This window comes from Acomys minous (genome assembly GCF_964271855.1).
Source record: "Acomys minous genome assembly, chromosome: 16".
Taxonomy (NCBI): Eukaryota; Metazoa; Chordata; class Mammalia; order Rodentia; family Muridae; genus Acomys; species Acomys minous.
The window spans coordinates 7,381,794-7,407,171 of record NC_140498.1 but is presented as its reverse complement, the minus strand read 5'-3'; the positions used below and the strand labels follow the sequence as shown (position 1 = coordinate 7,407,171).

Sequence of the window (25,378 nt, the reverse complement as noted above, 5' to 3'; positions counted from 1 at the left end):
CCCTTCCCTGAACCTTGGGGTATTTTTCCCTGGTGTCCTGTCCAGAATGCTAGCACCTGGAGAGTGAAGGACAGTATCCAGGAAGCCACAGACGCAGACAGATCCAGAAAGTACAGCATCCGGCTGACTCTTAGATAATCAATTCTGACAATAACAGATGGAGCGGAATTCACACACAGGAAATGTCAGTCAGAGTGTGTCTCTGTGTAAAGCCAGGAAGGCTCCCGGTGTTAACCAGGAACTTCATGTGCCCCTGATTGGAAGAGTCAGATCACTTCGTTGTTTGTGTTTATGTTATGTTAATTGTATTCCTCCCGGGGTCAGGCTCTTCTGGGAATGACCTTAATTTGTTGGTCCCCAATACACTAAATGGAATATGCTACCCAAATCCACAGTATCACAAATAATCCACTAGGGGACGTTTTCTTGTTTTAATATAACAGAGAAATAATGACCGCAATAAACGTTGTTTTGGAGGACTTCGCATCGGTAACGTCCTAGAAGCAAAAAGTAGCTGGGTTACCTTAGCAAGAAAAATGACCCATGCTTAAAAAAAAAAAATCCTGGAAGCTCTTTACTTCCCCCCACAATTTTAACTTTATTACAGAATTTTATTTTTTATTCTATTTAGGAATATTAAAGTCATAAAGAATGGATTTTTTTTCATAACAGTCCCCCTTCACCTAAAGAAGGTTTTGTTTATATCTGCCCCACCCCCATCTCTGACTTCTAAGGATAATCACAGGAATACCAGCAGCATCATGAATAAGGCCGGTGTCCAATAGCCCTACAGATGAACATTTTTAAGAGTCCAAAACCCTACAGAAAACTTAGTCTGAAGGGAGAAATGATCGAGGCTACTGTTTAGCTCCATCAAAATGGCTCCATCAATTACAAGTTAAAACTAGCATCCTCAAAGGAAATGGAGGAAAGAACACACAGGAGAAATTAGGAAATCAAAGAGCACCAGCCACAGGGTATCACAAGCAATAATAACTGAACAGCAAATAGTGAGGCAGAAAGCAGAAAATGGAGTTTTATATCTTGTGGGAAGAGCGACTGCAGGCAGACCCCCTTCACAGATTTCACTGAGCAAAGGGTGCCTGTGAGTCACATGGCTGCTGGAAGCAGTTGACAGAGTGTCCCTCCTCTGTCACAGGGACAGGCATTTAAAAAGTCAGCTCCCATCTCTTCAATGTTTTCTAGTGTTTGTTTGTTTTAATTTATTTTTATATATACATTTATATTATTACATGTATATTCAATAAATTACCTATAACAAGAAGAACCATGACACAATCAGGAATTTTTGTTTGGTTGGTTGTTTTTTGTTTGTTTGTTTGTTTTTTCACAATCAGGAATTATATAAATGTTACATTCTTAGGTTTTAGCTATTTATATTTGACAGCCTTGAAGAAAATATCTTTCCTATCTTGGTGCATCTAAAATTATGAATATAAATCAATCTCTATCATATCTTGTCATTATCAACTTAAAACATCTATCTTGACCTAAAAATATCTTAACCCCTAAACAACTAGCTTCATTGTAAAACTAAGCTACCTAATTTTAACTCCATCATAGACTTGAGAAGGAATAAACTTGATTACCTAAGTATGCCAGGAGTGCAGGTTAGTAGCTTTGCAAATGAGAACACGACAGAGACAGTTTTCTACCTGAATAGTCACCCAAAACTCTCTATAACATTAGAGCATCTTCTTCAGCCTTCTGCCCCAATATATCTGACAGACATATTTGTGAGGCAGGAACTATTGAGGACTTGCTTACCTTGTCTTGGCAGAATTTAGCTGTTGACTCTGCCTGCATCCAAGCTTGCCCTTTTTTAGGCAGAATTCTGTCTGTGGTAGAAATGAGGTATTTTTCCCAGTGACTTGTTTGCCACATTTGAAGCCGTCTCCATAAGGAGGTTCTTTGATGCTCATCATCTTCCTTGAGGTAGGCTGTGTGTTGCCAGGAGATAACCTGTCTCATTGTCAGTGAATCTTTTTCAGATATCTTTTTTTTCTTGCTCATACAAAGAGCAGAAAACCAGCCTTAATTGTTCTGTGCATCATGCACACCTTATACACTTATAATTTTAGAACTGTATTATGCTTGTAAGAAATTATATGCTTTCAGAACAAAAGAACTGGACACTGACATTGGATCAGACCTGATAGGATTCACTCCTCTCAGCACGCTGGACACTGACATCCTGCATCCTTCATGTTCCAGCACCAAGAGCTTCAATTGCTGTTCCTCATCAGAACAAGACAGCTCCCAGGACACTTTCAAAGAAAGCTTCCAATCCCAATTGGTCCACCATTTCAGACTGTCCCTCACAGGACCATAATTAAGCCTGGAATTTCTCAACATTTAGAAATTGGACCACAAATGTGATTCCTAGCTTGTTTAACCATTTCTTCAATTTTATTTGGGCCCCTACAAAGGTGGTATTCACCCCAAATTAGCCTGAAGAAACCTTAAGAGAATGATGCTCTATTCCTTTAAGGGGGGTTGGGTAGGATTTTGGTTGCTGTTTTGAGCTATATAGGGTTATTATCGATGGGAGTTGGTTATAAGTTATTATTGGTCTTTTTAAAAGATAAAACAAAGTTAGACTCAGCAATGTCTCTCTTTTCCCTTATCTTACATTCTTAGGTTTGGACATAGGGATTGAAAAGAAAGAAGGGGGGAATATAGAAATACATAGGGAAGATAGAACAAAAAGTGGATTAGTGAATCTACTCCTCAACTTAATGCCTCAATTGTCATAAGGTTATATTTAATTCACTGATATAGAATTTTGTATATAGATGCAAAATAAGTTTAATTCTAGATACAGTGGTATAGAATTCAAATGTAAGTTTATTCTTCACACATTATACATATATATATTTCTACTCTGACATGAGGTATTGTACCTGTATAGCTCAATTATAATACAAGGTTTACTTCCTATACTTTGAAAGTGCTATTGTAGACTGTTTAGGATGAGTAAGTTATACAAGTTAATTGTTAGCTGATCAAATCATGGTCATGTCAATCACTAGTCTATTTTATCACAAGAATACATATCTTAGCTGCTGCAGATAGATATGATTCTATAGAAAGATAAAGTAAGATAGTTAGATAAGGCCTTCAAAAACCTCAGAAACATGCAAAATATGGCATTTAAAATATTTTCTAGTATTTTGTGAACTGACCAGATGAGAGAAGTGATTGGCTGAAGTGGCTCTGTTGTGACTGGTTGGCACTCCTCCATTGTGATTGGCCGAAGCTCCTCCGGTGTGATTGGCTGATACTAACTGAGCATCAACTTGCCATTCCTTGAGTTGCATTTCCTTGTTTCAAGTTAGCAGGTAGGGAGACAGCGGCAGGCCAGTTTTAGCTGAACTGAAACATCTCAGCTGTCAGATCAATCAAAGTGAGGACATAGCACCAGCGTGGGAATGTGGAGACGTCAGAAGGCTCGTGCCTGACAGGTAAGTGAGATACGAAACACCCTGCAGAGCGCTTTGTTGACAACTCATGCCGTGAAAATGCACATTTCTTTGTTCAGAAATTCTGCTCTAAGAAAATATCCTCAAGGACTATTCACCTAAAATTATGGGATGTCATGAAAAGGATGTTGACTGTGGCAGTTTTTGATAGGCAAACCTCAGAATCATGGTAGCATTTCACAGCAATGGACAAGGTTTCTCAAAACCAGATATAAAATGTGGGATATTGTACAACATTAAAAGAAATAGGAAATGTATAAGGCACAATAATGGAGCAAATACAATCAAAGTATATGGTGCACATATGAAAACACAGTAAAATCCACTGATTTATACGATTAATACATTATAGAAAATGAAAATGTAGTCATTGATACACACACACACATATATATGCACATACTATATATATACACACACAATAAAAAGATCTAAAGAGCACACTGTTGGTTAAGAGTGTACATTATATAGGATGAGCATAGTATTTTACCATTTATATAAATTTTAAATGCGCATTAATATACTTTTAATATACTTATAGGTATATACTAATAGGTACTATGATTATGAAATGTACTTAATTTTTTTTCCTGTAGTATTTTCTTAAATTAAAACAGGAAGGAAAGGCAAAAGTATAGAGGTAGTAAAGAGAGAAGTGGTACCCAGGGGAAGGGTAGAGCTGGCTTGGTCGAGCTCCAAGGATGCTTCCAGAAGTTTGTTTTATATGATATAGTAATGGTGGGCACATGCCGTAAGCCGTCAGTTCAAACTCACAGGAGACATACCTCCAACAGTGTTATAAACCACCATTCTGACTGGTACTGCTGTGTCAACATAGGGCAGTGATGGCAGATGGCAGGGGGAAGGCCATGCGCACACAGGGAGGATGGCATATAAGACACCTCTAACCCTTCTGCTTCATTTTGCTAGGAGCCTAAGCTATAAGATAAAAGGAAAAGGAAAAGGAAAAAAAAATTGGTCTTTTTAAGCACTAGAGACATGGGCTGGAAAATGGCTTGCCAGGCAAAACACCATGAGACCTGGAGTTTCGATGCCCAGCACCCAGGCCAAAGCTGCTTTGGTGTGGCGGTGTGCCTGTAATGCTAGCTCGGTCAGCAGAGACAGGGAATTCTTTGGTAAGCTGGCAGCTGTGGAACCTTTGCTCTTAGGGTCAAAGTCTGGCGTTTCCAGATAGCCTCTGAGCTCCATATTGGACTCCCTTTCTCAGCTGGATGTCCCCCTCCACCTGATCTGGGGAACCCAGGGAGACTACAAACCCAACCCTTCTCTGATAGGAAACCCATTCAGGAAGCAAATCCCTGGAGACACCCACCCTATGCTAATGAGATGTCTTGGTGTCTTGGCTTTCAACCAATGACCTTTGACAGTACCTGGAGTTCTTCCCCCACCCATAGGATACTTAGGTATTGCTTTCCCCCTCCTATGACAGGGCTGTGTTGTTAGCCCAGAACCCCCAGCCCCAGCCAATCAAACACATTTACCCTCACAGCTCCTCCCATAGCCCAAGGCTTATAATGTCCCCGAGATTCACGAACTAAGTGCTCTTTCACTCCACTCCTCCACTATGCCTGCCTGAGACTTGTCACTTATTCTGGGGAAAGAAAGGTGCCTTGAAGGATTGCTGCTGAATGCGCTGAGCTTGGCTGCCAATCAGGCAGCCACCCACCTGGCCTCTGCAGAATGTTGGCTAAAGCCAGCTTGCTCTGCTCACCTGTCCACTGGTGTGCAGAACTGCCTTGGCAGCCATTGGCCTGTGTCCCACTGGAAATGTGTCTCACCAGACCTGCCTTCCGGTCTTTTGCCCACACCTCTGCCATTAATACAGAGGCTTAACTGAAAGGCTGTAACATGGAGGTGTCATCACAGGCTTTGGGGTTTTTTTGTTTGTTTGTTTGTTTTGTTTTTTGTTTTTTTTTTTTCGAGACAGGGTCTCTCTGTGTAGCTTTGGCTGTCCTGGACTTGCTTTGTAGATCAGGCTGGCCTCGAACTCACAGCGATCTGCCTGCCTCTGCCTCCCGAGTGCTGGGATTAAAGGCGTGTGCCGCCACGCCCAGCATCACAGGCTTTTGGAACACGCCAGTTTCCACTGCCATCTGGTACCAGTAATCTCATGTTAAGAGAGGTAACTCTAGCACCAGTGGAAAACTCATTCCCACCTCCCCTGTAAGATCAGAAACCTCGCCTAGTGCATGGGCCTTGCCCTGAGTGCTCTAACCATTCTTGAGCGTAACAGAAACTTTGATCCCAGGGGTTCCTCTGTTCCCCTCTGGGGCAGCCTGCAGGAGAAACACATACTCCCGCCCACCCCACCCCCCAGCAGCTTAGAGGCAGGAAATGCAGTATGGCAGCCACGTTCCAGTACAGTCCAGGCTACCTCCGGAAATGGGAATGACAGGCTGCACAAGAGCTCAAATAGCTCTGGGTTCAACAACAGATGCTGCTGCCTCCGTGTATAGGGTGGAGAGCAATGAGGAGGACACTTGCCATCGACTTCAGGCCTCTGCACATAATATGAGCCCACACACCAGTGAACACGTATATACACATGAACACATAACGCACACATAAAAAAAAAATACTTGGAAGAATATGCTTTCTAAAATGTTAAACATACACTCTGGTTTCTTTTCAGATCTTATACATCTTTTACATTTTTAAAAAAAGTTAAACATTATTTCTAGGTATGGCATTTAGTTATCATTTTTTTAAAGTACAGATTAGATGTGTGTCTGTGTGGGGATGGGTGGGTGGTACATGTGTATTTGTAAGGGGTGTGTGTGTGTGTGTGTGTGTGTGTGTGTGTGTGTGTGTGTGTGCATGCATGTGCATTTGTGGTGTGTGTATACATGTGCATGCATGTGTGTATGCTTGTTGCCATGGGTGGAGGTGTTTAGGAAGATACGTATGTGTGCATAGGTCAAGTTCAGGTGTTGTTCTTTGGGATCCACATACCTGGGTCTCTGAGTGACTGGTTAGAATTCCCAGGACCACCCAGTGAATCTCTTGCCTCTGCCTTCACAGCACTGGGATGGCAGGTCCATGCTGAGCTTGGCTTTATGACACAGTTTCTGGAACACAAGCTTAGCTCCTCATGGTTGTATGCAAGCCCTTGACCAGCTGAGTTGTCTCCCTAGTGCTTGGAAAGGATGCTTGGCAGTGTAGGATGTGTGTACTGGAGGAATCCTGGAGCAGATGGGACAGGCCGTCCCCATAGCTCCCAGGTCTCCTGATAGAGGAATAGGAAGGTGTAGACCGAGACAAGAAAGGGGAATGGAGGACAAGTGGAGTGGAAAACGAGAACACACCTTTGTTCTCCCTTAGGGCCATGTGAGGTCTGACACTGGGGACCAGAACGGTTTGAACTCCATGTGAAGCTTCCAACTTGACTCTGGGACTTTTCTACACCTGAAAGTATGACTTAATAACCTTGGTAATGATGTCCTTGTGATTGATCATGACAGATTCAGGATGATGTCATAGGACCAGGATAGGATTTGGTGCTTTGGAGTCAAAAGCAACACTAGAAAAACGAAACAAAACACCCTCTGCTGACAGCCAAGATAAAGCCAAAGATTAGAAAGCTAAGAAGTAAGTGGCATTTTGACAGAGTAGCGATCTGTCTGGCTTGCCCGGCCAGTCCTTGACTAAGTTTTTTGCCCCCAAGTAATGAACAACGCCCTCTTTGATTCTCAGAAATGTCCCACTCCAAAGATGACGACACTTGTGAGGATTAAGTCATTTTTTTCAAGGGCAGTCAGTTCAACAGTGGCACATGCTGGAATCAGACCTGCCCAGTCTGGCTGCAATCCCCACATTCTGGCACTGCTGTTGAATACGATGAATTTCTACTATTATCCTAAATCAGCTAAGTTTAGAAAATAATATATTAACGAATTACCATTATTACTCTCAATTCTATGCCATACTTAGAAGTTAAGCTAATAAGTGTTGGTTCTTAGAAACCCTGAGGGAGTTTTCTTAATTAAACAAATCATGAAGTCATATCATATTAGGCTCGTCATAAAAAGAGTGAAACACATACTTTCCTTAGTACCTCAAACAGTTTGTGTTTCCCGGCTGTTTGTTTTCTATATTAAGCAAACAAAAGGAAAACATCTGTGTTTGAATGGTCATGTGTTTCAAGTTAGTGTGGTTTAGAGTAAGTAATTTTTATGTGTATTTGTGAGTCTAATGGAATAGGGATTTCTATTCATAAAATTTTAAAAATCAAGCAATATATCAGTACAAAACAGAAGCAGTGTAAAACTTATAATATATCAAATTACAAAAATATGGTCATTTAACAAGTAAGAAGATTGAGAGTGTATTTATAAAGAATCCATCCTTAGGAATGCCACTGAAAAGATCTCTAAAGTCTTCATGGAAGCCTTGTTAAGGATGCTGTGAAAGCTTGCTGATATAATATATATATATATATATTATTCTTATCTGCTTCCTTATATTTGCCACATCATGACATGACTCATCCATTTCTGAGTGTCTAGACCATTCCTCATATACTATCAGGATCTCTACTTTGACATGGAATCTCAGAGAGGGGGTCACCAGCTGGGTGATCCTGGGGGACAGTTTGGTCTTTCTCAATCTGTTTCTTTTAATGTAGAAAGCGGCATGATAGTATCTAACCTCACGATTTTTAATAACCCTGAAACTCAAAGTCATTTAACTTTGTGTGTTCAAAAATCCATTTACACGAATTCTATTTCTTCAAATGTGTGCTAATAGAAGAAACTGCTTCCAACAAACAAGAACTTTACAGCAAGCAAACACACTCTCATGAGACCGTGGCAAGCTATTCAATCAGAAATCTCAAGAAAGGAGTGAACCGCCTCTCAACAGATCTCCACTTTTTAAAAATGTGCGCTCGTTGCGTGGACGGATTGGGCGAGAAGCTCACAACCTGTCAAGTTCAACCACAGTTCTTCAACTGCTAGCCAAATCCTGGTGAGCCTGGAGAGGGGGCGCCCCACACACAACATATGCACGGGCTTGGCCTAGACTAGCCCCACTCTGCAACTGATCTTCCTCCAACCCTTAATGCAGTTTGACACTTGGCGGAGGCAGGGAGTTAAGCTAGGCGCATGCTCATAATGAGCATCCTTTCCTAAGAGGCTTTGGAGCAGCAGCAACAGGAGCGCTTCTCCCGCCTCAGGCTCCCTCCCACTATGTGCCCTGCTGTAGGGCTGGTGGGGCTGAAGTTAACCACATGCCAAACACCACATTGGACCATGTGACTGAAGAGGCTGCGTATCATCGCTAATGTTCAATTTAAATTTGGGAGAATTTTTTCTAAGCTGAATGTACTGTTGGCTCTGCAGGTGTTCTGGACACTCCCTCCTACTGTTGAGAGATACTGAGATGCCTGTGAGAACCTCACCATCATTGGATAGAAGCCCTTGCAACCTTCATGGGGAGGTTCTCCTCTTAGGGCAAGACAGACAGGAACCACTATATTCACAGGGCCATTCCAGAGCATCCCTGCTGCTTAAAGAATACCAGAGCATGTGTGAAAATAAGAGGGTCTGGACATCTTATGGGGAAGGGCATAAAAAACAAGAAGGTGGTATGTGACTCCTTTTGGTGGGAGCTGAAATGCACTGCATGAGCAGGACACAGCCATTGAGAAGAAAAAGATCGTTCTAGGCAGATGGGCAATGCATGGACGGTGAAAGGACTGAGGATGGGAACGGTAAGGTCAAGTGTCTTTGAAGTTACCAGACATTGAAGAGAACGGCTTCCTCATGTGGTTCCACTGTGGGACAGCCCTGATGCTGCTGCAGCCATGCGATGGGGCTTTCTGTAGGCAACAGCATTGCGCAGAGTCCTGCGAATGGTGCTTTTCAGTTGTCATAATGAGTTTACTGTCCCTCCTTCCTTTCTGACGTACTGATCCTAGAAAGCATCAACACAAGATGTGAGCAGTTTTATTTTTGTGGCGCAGGCTCAGAACGGGCACTTCGTGAAGATTAGGCGAGAGGTATATGTTGAGATGTGGCAAGATATGCCTGGGCCACCTAGAGAGAAGGGCTGTGTTTAAGGTGGATCCAGGAGCAAGTGGCTGAAATTGTTGCAAAGCAGAATGCACTGGCTTTAAAGAAATTGCCACCACTTTTCCCATTTACTTCTTCAGTCTGTGGTTAAAAAGAACTAAGGATAACTTTAATTTTTTTTGGGGGGGGCGGGAGTTGAGAGGAAAGTTCAATCCAATGAGATATTTTAAAAGGAGTGATGAAATAGCTTCTAGGGAAAACGAGAGAATGAAAAGAGACAAATCCAAGGACACACAAGAGGAAAGAATCAAAACTCTCAGCCTTTGGATAGCAACTTCGTTTTCCCAGTGTCCAGTCACTGATGCGCCAGCCTCAAGAATGAACTCCCAAGAATGAGTTTCAAGTGTGGGCTGTCCCCAGGCTCAGATTTCACATGGCAGTTACCTTATGCGTTTGAAATGCCAATTGGTTATTAAAAACACATTTCCTCAGCTTTGACTGCCGTCTAATAGATAGGTAACCATTACAACATTGTTAAGCCCTAGTAAATACTGCTTATTGGAAACACATTTCTTTCAACCCAACAATACGATTGTGTATGTGTATCTATTACAGAAATCTTGAGACTCTATCACTTTGTGCCAAAAATACATCTCTTCCCTTTTGAATTCATAAGGCCGGGGCTACCGTCTCAAGTGGAGAATTACGGAATCTCCGGCGAGGGCCTCAGTAATGAGTGCTGACTGCCATCAGGCAGAGACTGGCAGTCAGTCTGTCTAATCCCTCAGAATAACAACTGGAAACAAGAGCACTCCCCACATTTGGAACAGGCCTGCCCAGAGCATGCTGCCCACTTTGTGTCTAGACACGACTGTTACTGATTTAGCTGCTTGGACAGAGACTCCTAGCAGAAAACCTTTTGCAGAGGCAGATGATTCAGCCCTGTGGCCTGGGTGCCTTTTCCTACCCAGTGGATTTAGAGCAGTGTGCCTAGCTTCTTGGGTTTGAGCTGTGCCCTAGAGCCCTGGAGCATAACTGAGGCTGGAGCAGTCTAACTGAGGAAGAAGGTGATTATTAGGATGCAGAGAGATAAAGAGATCTAAACCATTTCTAAGTCTAGTATTCTCCATTCTACCCAGGTGAGCATCAAAGCTGCTGACTCGTCCAAGGCTATTTAGCTTTGAGGCATAGCGGAACACTGTGAGAGATGCCCAGAATCTAAACAAAACACTGTGTTCTCTTTTGTTTTGTTTCCACTAATGCACAGGATACTTTAGCCCTTCTGGTCCTGGGTGGAGGAGGCTAAAGGATATTTGCTATTTTATAATTAAGTTTACTTCCTGCTTCTCTCTGGTTTAGGACAGTAAGAACCTACTTCACACGGGAGCTGAAAACGGCATGCTGACATCCTGTTCACCGTGGGGAAATATTTGAATACGCCCCTATAGCTTGATGAAAATGTTCCCAGGGGTGCCTGGGAACCCCAGAAGTCAATGGTCTCTGCTTCTTTGGCCTCCCTACAGTCCAACATCTAAAAGGTTAGTACCAGGATGTGTTTTACAAGAGTGGCTGAGAGGGGTTCTAACAGAAGCGGCAGAGTCATTTAAGAGACCAGACACAACTGCTGAGTTCCAACTCTGGGGCCATCTTTTCTGTTAGAAGGATGCTAGCATTGAGGGAAGCCCTCTTCTGCCTCCTCTAGGTTTCCACAACTGTCCTATAGCATGGTATGATATTATAAAATAAGTAAAATTATAAAATAAAGGATGATGAGCTTAAGGCTAGCGTGTGCTAGCTGGCTAGACCCTGTATCAAAACAATAACAAATGTGCAGTTTTGCAGGACTTGGACTTCAACTTGTGCGGGCTAACACTACTACCACAGGACACACAGCCAGTGTCCCCAGAGGATTCCACTGCTGCACTGGTTGCCTGTTGGGTACTCCCAAAGACCTGAAGTCAAGTGTGTTGTGAAAGAGACAGGAAAACAAAAAGAGACACAACATGTGCTGTTTTTAAAATCTATATTCTGTCAAATATAGATTATTAATTTGCAGATGGAATAATGGAAGTGTATTAATTGGTCTCAAATTAAACAACTAGGAAGATGTGATTTGAGCCAAGTTATCACATTAGAGACTGGGTTCTTTCTCCTGAGAGCAGAGCTGGCTATGGGGCAGTGGGCAGGTTACGACTGTAGAGCTAGCTGTATGTGATCACTCATTTTATGTCAAAACACAGCAGCTCAGCCGGGGCTGTGGTTTAGGGAGTGGTAGACCATGTTATTATTGTGACTTAGTTTTATATAGAAATATTGAAACAGGAGTCCCTGTGTAGGGGGTTTTAATCTTTTTGATAGGAACCGGCTTTGCTGTTATTATTTCCTCATGGTGATTATAAGATGAATTAGTCAATTATTTAGATAAATGGTTACACTGATGAATTGAAATAACAAGTGCTTCAAGATAAAAATGATCCCACTTACAGGTTGGGAGTGCAGATAGATTCATAGAGTGGGAAGCGAACTGTGGTTCCCAAGGACAGAGAAGGAGGGGACAGGGAGACTGCCTTAGGGACTGTTTGAGGAGATTCCAAAATGTCCACTTACCTTCAGCAACAGTGAAGCAGATAAGTGTAGAAAAAACTCAGCAACATGGGATCCTACAGGACATACCCCAAGACCCCATCTACACAGCCCTCGCTAAACAATGGAACTAGTCACTACAATGTAATGGTTACTGGCCAAATACATCCTGGGTCTAAGTGCAATATACCAATCCAATAGAGACTAGATTTTGGTGTATGTACAATAAGGCAAACTGACTTTGAGTAACCAGGAAATTTTCCCTATTTACCATCTTATGTTTATGCATGACTGGGCATTCGTATGGTTAAAATCAGATGCATTGTGGGAAAGAAAATAAAGATTGAATAAATGCTTACATAAGGTAAGTCAGTCAGTCAAAACATAAACCCGCCTATTCCCCAGCCTTAGCAACCAGCTTCTCCTCCTGAACCCACCGAAGCCAGCCTTGGGTGGTAACCAGAGGGTCTCCAGACGCACATGTGCTCAGGAAATAAGTGATCCTCTACTGCACTGCAGCCGCTCTTGTCTCACTTTGCTTCCGAATAAAATCCTTTGCAACTCTGCCTTTTGTAAGCATGTCCTCAATTCTCTGAACATAATGTGAAGAGCCTGGGGATAAAAACAGGTCCAGACAGAGACCCCCAGTAACCACTCCTACAAGCTATTGTAGACTCTCAGAGGGAAATGTTTGCTCCCCTTTACTCAATAAGCTTCAGTCTAGTATCACTGAGTTGCATACCTCTGAACTGCTACAACTGAAAATAAGTATTTAGCACAACACAGACAGATAGACAGACAGACAGACACACACACACACACACACACACACACACACACACACACACACCATCATCATCATCATCATCATCATCAAAATGAAAAGTAACACATGCAGTCTTGTGCCTGATGTAGTTTCTCAGTGTCCGTGAGGTCAGGCTGTGTCTTGCCCTAAGTACTGGTACAAAACAGTCCTCCATTTCCCCTTCCAAGGCTCAGTTTACCCTCCTCATGATCATGTGGTTGCCTACTGCTTCTCTGTGACTGGAGCAAAAAAAGTACCACAGAGGGAAAGGACAAGAACCTAAGTGGATAAATGCCCTTGATGTCTGAGTAGGCCGTGGTGTCCACTGTGCACCCACGTCTTCCCGTATGTTCTGGTGAGACAGATGCAGTGCCTTCTATTGTGAGAAATCCAACTCAGGAGTAATCCAAGAGGCTCCAAGGGAGGAAAGTGAGGCAATTTCCCCTTCTACAGAACCAGACTCTAGCCCAAAGACAAAAATGAACAATGTGCTGGTGTGGTGCGCTCTTCTTAACATAGATTCAAGGCATCATGGTCTACCTGATGTCTGCTACAGCCCCCATGGCAAATTCCCCATTTGTAGCAAACCTTAGAACACAAAGCAAAGAAAACAAAGATGGAGGCACTCCTGTCCTGGGTGAGCACCTGGGAAAAAACAGCAAAGCTCCAGGAGCAGGTCACCCACACCAGTCAGGAGCAGGATCCAAAAAGTCTGAAAAAAACAACATAAGCCTCTAAAGTAGCAGTTCTCAACATGTGAGCTGTGACCCCTTTGTGGGGTTCACCTAAGAACATTGGAAATATCAGATATTTACATGAAGATTAATAATGGTAACACACTTACAGTTATGAAGTAGAAACAATAATAATTTTATGTTAGGGGGTCACCACAACATGAGGAAGTGTACTAAGGAGCCATAGCATAAAGAAGGTTGAAAACCACTGCTCTAAACGGTCTTAAAAACCCAGCCTTCAGGCAGCTCAGCAGACACTGTTCTCCAGCATACTCCAGCATACATGAGCCACATACAGCAGCATCAAAGGACCCCTCCAGTGACCATGTGTGCCACCAGGATATCCTGGCTCTGGTCTGGTTTTAACTTTGGTAACTACTGAGTGACTGAGACCCTCACTGGCCTGGCTAAGCACCCCTGAGGCCATGACCAGCTAGCCATGACCTGCAGCCAAGCCCACCCACTGCTCCTTCCCCACCCCTGGATGTGAACAAGGCAGCTTGCTGTGCCCTGGCCAATCAGACTTGAGAGACCGGCTGCCTGTGAGTGAACTCTGCCTCCGGCTTGTAGAAGCGTCACTCAGAGCTGTGCTGCTAGGTTGTTCATTTCATTTGTTGGGAGCTGCCTCCTATTCCCTGAAGTGTGAACAGTACACCATGCTTAAAACAAAACAAAACCAAAACCATGGCTGTCTGCCTCTCTATCATGTGGAACTGGAGTTCAAGATACCATCTTATTTGCTTGGTTTATACTTACTTTCCATTCCCCTCTCCAAAGCCTCAGAGGGTTATCTAATGTGTATCCTGGGACGTGAGAGTTCCCCTGCCCCATACATGTGCCCAGTCATATGCAAGCAGACTGTAATATTTCAACCATAAGATAAAAATAAAAGGGTCCAGGCAGACAGCAGCTGCTGGGAATGGCAGGCGCCCAGTGCCTCCTTATCTGTGATCTGGTACTTTTGTCTGTCTAAGGCACCTCTTGTCCTGGAAATAGGTCATTAATAATTTATTTCTTACATCTATCCTTTCTTTACTTCCAGTGCTTTGAGATCTGCAGGGTGGTGGGCGGGGGTGGGGGCTGGGGACGGAGCTTTGGCTGACTCTGAAGAGACTGCTCTTCAGGACCAGTCAATCCCACAGAAAGAAAGGGATTTGCCCCAGAGTGGGGTCTTCAGATGAAAAAAGCCAAACACACACACACACACACACACACACACACACACACACACACACACACACACACAATCACCCCTGTGTCAAGTCCCAGACAAGCAGTGATGTTATAATCCAGATCATTAGGAAATTCTGACTCGTCACCCCACACCTGCTTGCCCTGACATTCAAGTCCTCACTCACTAAATCAAGGCTCCTACCCACAGGCTGGGAGTGGTCCTGGTGTCTCCCTGGGTGCCTTTCCAGGCCATTTTGTCTTCCTCCTTCTGGGAACAGTGAGGTCCATGTCTTAGTCTGAGAAACAACTACTTTCAACACAAGCAGCCCTACCTGCCTTGTCGCTAGTTCATCCCACTTCCATGGACACCCATGCTATGTGCCTTGCTGTTTGGAAGCTCGCTGAGCCAGGAGTACAATGCCAGCCTGCCCTGCTTTCACACATCCCCTGGAATCCTGTGTTAGAGATGTGAGGAAGTCTAAAGGGAGTGGTGAGGTCAAGAGGGCAGATGAATAATACCTTAATCAAGTGGACTGAAGCTATGAAAATGACTTGCAGAAATCCACTCTCCCTTTTTCTTCTCTTGCCATTGGAAGACTTCCACTCTATGAGGACGCAACACAGAGACCCTTCCTCAGGATAGGATCGAAAACGTCTACAAATTGTAAGAAAATGCGTTTCTGTTCTTGGTAAGGTATGCAGGTTGAGGAGTTCTGCTACACCAACCCAAGGATGTCAGGCGTGAGGAGTGGAAGTCTTGGAGAGCTCCTCAGTCAACTTACACGTGGGTCATGTGTGGTCCAGAGCCCCTGGCCTCAACAGCAGTGAGTAGGCAAATACAGGCTAAGTTTCTAGTTTCCCTTACTTAGGCAAGTGGAGTTGTGATACCTGGAAAGTACATCTGCCTCCTGGTAACTGTTACAAGAATGAGCTGAGGTTCAAGCACGGAAGCAATGTCTCAATCTCTCTCCATACTCACTTCTGAGAAAATGGTGATTCCTTTCTGTGGGACTGAGAAGCTTCAGGAAAGTCAGCACGGGCGCATACACACACACACACACACACACACACACACACACACACACGCCCCTCTCACACAGAGTGCTGGGATGGGAGGCTCAGTGAGAGTTACCTAGAGCAGATGGGCCTGTGGAAGATTTTCTTTTTAATTGGCTTAATTGAGGGGGCAAGATCCATCCTAGTAGGGGCAACACCATTTCATGGGCTACAACCTGAACTGTATAAGGAGGAGAAAAGCAAGCTGTGAAATACAAGATATTCTTGGTGTGCGCAGAGTCTCATGGGTAGATTGAAGAAAGAGGGCCACTCAAGTAGAAGACATTTATTGGTTGTTTGTTGGTTGTTGCACAAAAGTTGTTTCTTGGGTAAAACAACCTTTTCATACCAAAGCCTCTCATTAATCTATGTTTCCTGAAGGAAAACTTAACACCACTGCAACTTTAGTGCTTATTGTACACTGTTTTCAGCACTTAGTAGTGCAAGACATTCCAGGAACACCAGGATCTTCTTGTGACCAAAGGCATAGAAAGGCTACAAAGCTCCTTCAAAAAAACCAGTCTATAGATAACAGAATACAATCGCTTTTTTCTACAATGATTTCTTCGTGGTCAAATTATTTCTACCCTAGGTCTACCCTAGATATAATTACTCTACTAAAATTCTATTACACATTCTCTCACCGATCTTGTGATTAACTAGTTGTTTCTAGTTCCTGCCTTGACTTCTTCATAGTGATTGACTATAAAGTGGATTCACAAGTCAAATCAATCCTTTCTCCCTTAAACTACTTGTTAGGGTATTTTACCAAGCAACAAGATGAAACTAGAGCATGTACATACATATCCCTATATGCATACATACATACATACAATATAAAACACACACTATATATGTATATATAACACACATATATACATATCATGTCATATATATATATATACATATATATATATATATATATATATATATATATATATATAATGAAACTGGCACCACATGAAATCTCCCACATCATTTTCACTCTTCAGATGGATTGTGCTTTGATATTTAAGCTGTGTCTATCTATAAATTACTATGACTAACATTCCCACAAATATTCTAAGCACATCTTAGAAGCTAAATTTTCATCCTCTGAAAAGGTTTTTGCCAGTATAAACTGTCACAGACAACATAGGAAATTTGTCATAACTGCATCAACAAGAGCACTTACTACTTTAGTAGTAAAACTGCTGTTCTCTGCACCAATTATGCAATTATTCCTTTTTGTCCTTTGACTACCATTGGTAGATTCCTCTCATATACATGTCATTTGCATTCATTCTTTATATTTTTAAAACAGAGTCTTACTCTATAGCTCAAGTCTGGGACATTGAGAGCCCTCACCACCACCACCCCCGCCTCTATTCCCCAGGCATTTACTATCACACTTTGCTGTATCATTTTTTTTTCTGTAACCTAGATTTGTTAATTATCAGTTTATTGTTTTTACCATACTTTGTCACCCTTTTTACTTGAAAAGAAATGTAACTCACACATGAGTCCTATCGATAACTATAATTTACATTTTCTTTCATCCCTTAAATTACTACAGAAACAATCCGAATTCCCTTCATTCATCATGTCCCTTTCATTATCCTGTTCTCGGTGTGCATGGAGGTAACTCCTGCCACAGGTTTGATGAGCACATTTTCAACCTAGTTTTACTTCATATGATCCATTTAGAATATAGATATCATGGACTGTTATAATAAATAATATATTATATATACATATACATATATAATGTTAGAATTCTGTGTTATCTACCACTCTTATTTTTATTCACACCATGTAAATGTTTATCTCTGTCCACTTTGATTTAGCCCTACATCCTATTTATTAAGCTGCCATGTTAAATTCTACTGTTCTTAAATACAAAACTTGCTTTTACCTTCATCACCTGGACCTTCGTTAGCATTAGCAGCAGTTCTCTGGCGAAGGCCCTTGTTCAGGCTGCTTCCTCACCCAGGCAAACATTTCTCTGACTAAAGCCTAACTTGCCGGGCAGAGATGGCAGCATTTCCAGTCTTGTTGGATGAGTAACTGCTCCATGAAGAATCCAAGGTGATTAACTCTCACTAGTCCTCAGTCTTGTAACTCATTTCAATCCTAGGAGTTAGTCCAGCATTTCGTTTCTTAAGCAAACCCTGCAGCTGTGTGACTGGCATTTTTTCTAATGTATGCCCAGTGTCCTATGTACTATTTTGTTTGAGGGCATAGAAACTTTGACACCAGTTAACACTTACATTGGTGGTATGTAGGCTCAATTTTCTTAGCAAATATATTTTATTATGAACTTATTAACTGAGAGTACCTCACTTATAACCCGACTAACCTAAACAATAGGAAAAGAATACAATAATGAAACCATAAGGATATCAGTTCTGAGGAACGATTCTCCTGGTGTAATCAGCAGGATTTCTTCTGCTGGAACCTGGAGCAACCGGAACCCGGAACCTCAGCCAGAGCCCAGAGCCCCAAAGCCTTCCCTTGAGCGGTTCTCTCTAGGAGCATCTCAAAGTGGAGCAATGAACAGCCAAAACTACCCCAAGTCTCCAAAGACCTCACCTCTTGTTTTTGGCTCACATTTATACCTCCTCTCAGAATCTGTTCAAGGATGTTTTTCAACTGGTTAATGACCAATCTCCCCCACATGGTGGTTCGACTTCTAAGAAGATAAACATCACCTGCTCTCTCACAAGTCTTTTTCTCATCCCCCACTTGTGATCTAAACAAAAAACATGTTTATCTCTCCTTCTGTGGTGCATACTTTTTTCTGGTTCTCAACATCTAAAAATCATAAAGGTATTTTCTGTGAAATTTACATGGAGTCTTTTGCACTTCTTTTCCTTGGTTTTAATTTTGTTTTTTTAAGTACAATGTTTTAGTATTCCTTATGTAGAAAAATTCATCAGTGTCTATATTAATTCTTCTTAGAAATTATGTTTATAAATATTGATCAAAACAACATTGAATTTTACTAGACAAAGACACATGGTTTAGAATAAATACTTTGAATATTTGGTTACCGAACCATGACTGGAATGGACATTTTTTTGCAGACTAATCAAAAGGCGCTAATTTCTCCTCCCACTGTTTTTAGTGCAGAAGGCACTTCCTCCCGAATCTGACAGTAGCGAGTACTATAGCTTGCCATTCTTATTTAAAGGTGAAAATTGTGTTTGACTTTTAATTATTTTCCATTATTCAATTGACAAAGCTTGAACAATCTTCCTGATGCTTATTGACTTCCTGTCTCTTGTGAGTTTTTACTCATATTTTTGCTCATTTTTATACCATGAAACTTACCGGTTTTTTTTTTTTATTTTATTTTATATGTAATCAGCAGAGAGTGCGAATATGACCCAGTCTTTTGTTTTAGCCTTCATTTTGCCTTATAATTTCTAGGGGGTATTTCCAACATATATTACAATTTTATTTTTATGAAAATATACTGGTTTGTGTTTTTCCAAGATGCCCAGTGTCTACGGTACACGTGTGATACATGGGTGGAGTTAATGATGCTGCAAAGATACTTGGAGGTAAAGAATGCGCTCGAGGCAACTTACATTGTACAAGTTAGCTGCTGGTGGCGTAGATGACAAAGCTTCCATGTAAGTTGAGTATTTCATTTAGGCTGAAGCAATACTTTTAATTTTTAAAATGTTATGAATATCTACATATGAAGAAGCTAAGATACATGAGCTTCGAACTGTGCGACTACTTTACTATAACTCAGGGTAAGTCTGACTTACAGGAAGAGAACTACTTACCCATAATAGGATCAGAGTGTTCATTTAAGTCAGGACTTTCTGGGGGGTGGGGAAGCAAAGAACTGTGTGAAATATCCCCAGTGAGTCTGGGCTGGAAGAGTACTGACGTGGTGCTATCCACAGGTCCATATGCTGACATTCTCACCTCCTGTGTGATGGCACTGAGAGAGGAGACCTTTGACAGACAACAGAGTCTCAGTGAGACCATTAAAGTGAAACAGCAGTGACAAAATTAGTGCCCTGATGGGAGGAGGAAGAGACTCACGGTTTCCCTCTTCATGCATGCAGCAATGAAAGCCACATGGGGCTGGAGCGAGGAAGAGACCCACCATCGCCACCATAACACCGGCTGTGATGACTTCTGATCTCAGCTTTCCAGCCTTGAAGATGAGATGTAAACATTGCTTGTAATGGCCCCCCCCCAGCCTCTGGTATCTGTTACAGCAACTCAAACAGACTAAGGGACCGTCCAGGTGGTGAAATAAGCCTTAGATACAGAGCAGGGGAGTTCTGAAATGGTTTTCAATTCGCCCCCTGCTGCAGATTTTTTTGAAAATCTGTGAGCTGGGTGTGACTTCTTTCAGCGTCCTGCATTTTCTGCATTCCATGTCTGATGCACTATTTAAGTTGAGCAGTTGGGAGCAGTTGTGCTCTGATTTCGGCAGCATTCAGAGTTGCATGTGATCAAGGTCTAAGCTAAATCAAAGCCTTACAGAACCGAATAAGATGTGCACACACAAACCTGTTCATATGAAAATTCATAGCTTCATACAAATACACATACACTGCATGTCTGCATATCTATAAACACCTACAAATGCATGTAGTGTGAATGTTTACATGTGCCAAGCACTGCAATGCATTTGTTTGCTCAGGCCTTGTAACACCGTATTAGAAACATCCATGTTGAGTTACAGGTTAGTGAGCTTAGCAATGGTAGATAATTTCCCAAGCTCATGAAACATACATGTAGTGTGCTAACATGTGTGCTGTCTCTCCCTCATCCTCATTTACTCCCTGTGTTGTGGCTGCCACTGTATTCTAATGGACCATGTAAGAATCCTTCCGCATAAAAAATGGTTAGGGGTTTTGTTGTTTAATTTAAAACTTTATAACAAATATCAAGTTCTATACTGTCACATAGCTAATTTAGTACATTATCTGAAATCCGACGAATATAAGAATGTAGTAAATAACTATAGCTTTGAATCTGAACTAGTAAAAACGTGCCATGCACACCAGAGTTTATGTTTTCAACATTATGAGAGTGCACAGGGGAGGCAGTAGGATATATGATTTGTACCATGCTCAGCACACACTGGGTGGATCCATAGCTTTGACCTGCATGATGAATAAAAAAAATGTGCAACCTGATGTGTAAGGATGAGCTGTGAGCTGTGTTCCCATTTCTGCCCCTTGTCAGCTGTGTGACCTTGGCCGTGACCCTTAGCTATTCCATGCTTCATGTTCCCTATGCAGGTACAAGAGGATCTAAATGCCAGCTTACAACACTCTGATAGAAATCAAGTTACTACCGTTCTCAGTATTTTAAATAGTGTGCCTCCCATACGGAGATCAATAAGGTGGCATCTTATACAAGCTGTGTTAGAGATAAAAAACAGATATAGAGATATTTATGGGTCCATTTTCTATTAATATATGAATGCTGGAAGCTAGGCTCTTTATAGGACAAAGGGGCTGGTTTAGGAGGCTGCAAATCCCAATCAGGCAATCCTGTTCACCCTGGACTCTGATGACGGTCCCTGGTCCCCTGAATACACTTGTGAGAAACCAGAGTGCTACAAGTTACTAACGAAAGTGCTACAGACACTATCTTCATTGCTTCCAAGGGCAGTCAATGTTCCTCAAGGAACTACTTCCCACTGGGCCCCACTCCTTAAGGCCCCACCACCTCAACTCTGCTACATGAAGCACAAACTCACAAACATCAACTCTTGGGGGCAAATCATATTCAATTCATAGCAAGAAATCACAACTGGCTGAAATAAATTTGTCACTTTACAGATTCAATTAGCTTAAGCTTAAATTTTTAATTTAGCTTGATAATTAGATTGCAACCAAGGCATCTAGAATTGCTCTCTTCCGTGGAAGATGCGGTGCCCGGTGAGAAAGCAAATGGGTTTCTATGGCCCATTTCCCAAATGATTGATTATTTGGTCCCAGGAAAAAATCCAAACAGTTTTATAATTATCTACTTTGATTGGAAGGAGCAATAGTCTTCCCCAAGGTGGAAGTCCTCCAGGGCTTCCTGGTAGGTCTGAACACAGGAATTCAGACCTAGAGCTTGAGAGCCAGAGAGCCAGAGAGAAGCAAAGGACTCAGTCGTGTGGAACCAGTTCTGTCTCTTTAAGCACATAGCAAAATCCTCAGAAAGCACACACACAGAGAAATTATGAATGGGTCTGTAGCATAGGGTTGTAAGTGAAAACCTATGCCCAAATATCAGTAGGGAGAAAGAATATATCTCTGTGGTCACCCTTCTGTATTAGTTTGGGGGTCTATTGCTTTGATGAAATACCATTACCATCATAATGTTCTTCTTGTGGGTTTCTAGGAACCTCTGGGTCCTTCTTTTTCCCCATTCTCCCATGCTTCTCTCACCAAGAGTCCCAATAGGATGTCCTCCCCTCCGTCCCACTTTCATGATAAGCGAAGACTTTCATGGGACATGTCCCTTGGGCTGGTGTCCAGATGTAAGTGAGTATACACCTTTTGAGTCTCTCTGCTTCTAGGTTAACTTATGATCATTTCTAGTTCAATCCATTTGTCCACAAATTTCGGGAAATCCTTGTTTTTAATACTTGAGTAGTATTCCATAGTGTAAATGTGCCACAGTTTCTTTATCCATTCTTCTACTGAGGGACACTTAGGCTGATTCCATGTTCTGGCTGTTATGAATAAGGCCGCTATGAACATGATTGAGCATATGTCCTTGTTCTGTGCTGGAGCATCTTCTGGATATAGTCCAAGGAGTGGAATAGCTGGGTATTGAGGAAGCCTTATTCCCAGTTTTCTGAGATAGCGCCAGATAGATTTACAAAGTGGTTGTACTAGTTTCCATTCCCACCAGCAATGAAGGAGTGTTCCTCTTTCTCCACATCCTTGCCAGCATGTGGTGTCACTTGAATTTTTTATCTTAGCCATTCTGATGGGTGTAAAATGGAATCTCAGAGTCATTTTGATTTGCATTTCTCTGATGACTAAAGACCGTGAGCATTTTTCTTTAAGTGTTTCTCAACCATTCGATATTCCTCTGTTAAGAATTCTCTGTTTAAATCTGAGCCCCATTTCTCAATTGGTTTGTTTGATTTTGTGGTGTTTAATTTCTTGAGTTCTTTATATATTTTGGATATTAGGCCTTTGTCAGATGAAGGGTTGGTGAAGATCTTTTACCAGTCTGTAGGCTGTCGCTTTGTTCTGTTGACAGTGTCTCCTGCCTTACAGAAGCTTCTTAGCCTCATGAGGTCCAATTTATTAATTGTTAACCTTATGACTGGCGGATTTGGGTCCAGGGGTTCTGCTCAAACTATGGCACCAGCCAAGGACAATACGTGCAGTAAACTTCCAACCCCGAACCAGATCTAACCAATGGACAGGACAGTCTCCACAGCTGAGTGGAGAGTGGGGACTGACTTTCATACAAACTCAGGTGCACCATATTTGACCACGTCCCCTTGATGGGGAGACCTGGTGGCCCTCAGAGGAAGGATAGCAGGCTACCAAGAAGAGACTTGATACCCTATGAGCATATACAGGGGGAGGAGGTCCCCCCACCCTAGTCACAGTCACAGGGGAGGGGAGCAGAGGATAAGTGGGAGGGAGGGAGGAATGGGAGGATACAAGGGATGGGATAATAATTAAGCTATAATATGAATGAATTAATAAAAAAATAAATGTCAACAGAAAAAAAAAAAGAAATACCATTACCAGCAACACGTTGGGTAGGAAAGGGATTATTTTGCTTGTACTTCCACAACACTGCTCATTATCAAAGGAAGTCAGGACAGCAACTCAAGCAGGGCAGGAACCTGGAGGCAGGAGCTGATGCAGAAGTCATGCGGGAGTGCCGTTTACTGGCTTGCTCAGCCTGCTTTCTTATAGAATCCAGCCCAGGGATGGTACCACCCACAGTGGGCTGGGCCCTCCCCCATCCATCAGTAATTGAGAAAATAGCCTACAGTCAGACCTTATGGAGATATTTTCTCAAGATATTGAAAGGTTTCCTCCTTTCAAATAACTAGTTTATGTCAAGTTGACATAAACTAACCTGCAAACCCCTCCGAATTTTGTCACAGAACAATTGGTGCTGTGTGTGTTGTCTCTGTCGTGGATCATCTTAGTGGTAAAAAGCACCTTTACAAGATCCAAGCTGAGTTGGCTGTAGGCTGTAGGCTTTCTTGATGTCTTAGACTCACAGATGCTCAATGACAACTGAAATAATTTTTGTGCCGACTTCATCGGGTTATTGAAAATCAAATAATAGATGCAAAAGGGAATAATTGATGTGGGAAGCAATTCATTATTTAAATGTAAATTATGCTAAGCTCCACTTAATTCCATCTGTAAATAAGTAATACAACATAAAGAGATTGATGCTAAGTGAATGCCGCTCTGTAACATCTCCCCTTCATGAGAGGAATATTGCTGGAAGCATTGACAAGCCGAAACAAAGCAAAAAACAAAAACAAACAAACAAACAAACCCTCTCCATTGGTCATTCCATCCCACAGAGTTGGTTGCTGTTTGATAATTCAGCACAGAAACAGGGAGAGTTTGTGACTTGGACTCCTCGAGAGAGTGTAGGTATTCTTCTGACCTAGAACTGAGAGTAGAGATTATTATGGGAAGAAATGGAAGAGAATGGAGAATCCAGGATGTCAGTCAAAGAGATTAAACTGCTCTTAAACAAAAAATTAACAAGGATTTGTAGTGGAAAATGCAGAGGAAAAAGGATGAAAAAAAAAAGGAATATTGAAGTATAAGGGATGATTAGCTCTCACCTTAGCTAGGCTGCTGTGTCCGTTGCCTAGGCAAAGGTTAGGATAGATGATGTTTTAAAGACAGACACAGATATATACTTGTTAGGTAGCTAGAAGATAAGTGACAGGAGAGAGATAGGTAGGTATGTAGATAGATAGATAGATAGATAGATAGATAGATGACAGATATACAATAACAAATGATAGGAAATTGATTAGAGATGGAATAAGGCCTTAATGAAGTAGGTCATTCTTTGTATTATGTATAGGCCTCTCTAATCACAGGAACTTATTAAGAGCAAGGAATGAGGGGCAAGGACGGCAATGGTTAAAAGGACATGCTTTCCTTGCAGAGGTCAAAAGTTCGGTTCCCAGAACCCATGTTGGGTAGCTCAGCCACCTCTAACTCCAGATCCAGGGCCTCTGGGGCCCTCTTCTGGCCTTCATCGGTAGTGTGCCCACATGCTCATACCAATACACTGGCACACAAGTAAGCACATAATAAAAATATAAAATATTAAAATATTTTTAAAAGGCTTTTAAATGAGAAAAGCAAAGAGAGAGGTGTCTGTAGTTCCTTTTGTGGCCACTACCTAGGAGCTCTGAGTTGCAGCACGCTGGCCTGCTCTGCAGACTTCAGCTCACTCCCAGGCCCCATCACTGTGAGCCAACTCTTTAAAATACCACCCCTGGTTAATAGATTGTATCCTTCTTAT

General features: G+C 42.1%; 1 long non-coding RNA gene across 2 annotated transcripts in view; it reads left to right on the top strand.

Moving 5' to 3' along the window:
• LOC311586708 overlaps positions 1 to 19,797 on the top strand; it is a 32,416-nt gene extending 12,619 nt beyond the window's left edge. Inside the window, exons 3-6 of one of the 2 annotated variants that reach the window (XR_014775629.1) lie at positions 3,356 to 3,485; positions 6,986 to 7,112; positions 10,895 to 11,073; positions 19,786 to 19,797. This is a non-coding gene — a long non-coding RNA (uncharacterized lncRNA). Of the gene's footprint in view, positions 1 to 3,355; positions 3,486 to 6,985; positions 7,113 to 10,894; positions 11,074 to 15,524; positions 15,650 to 19,785 lie in introns of those variants that run through there. The other variant, XR_014775630.1, reaches the window with a different exon arrangement.
• Positions 19,798 to 25,378: the final 5,581 nt, after the last annotated feature.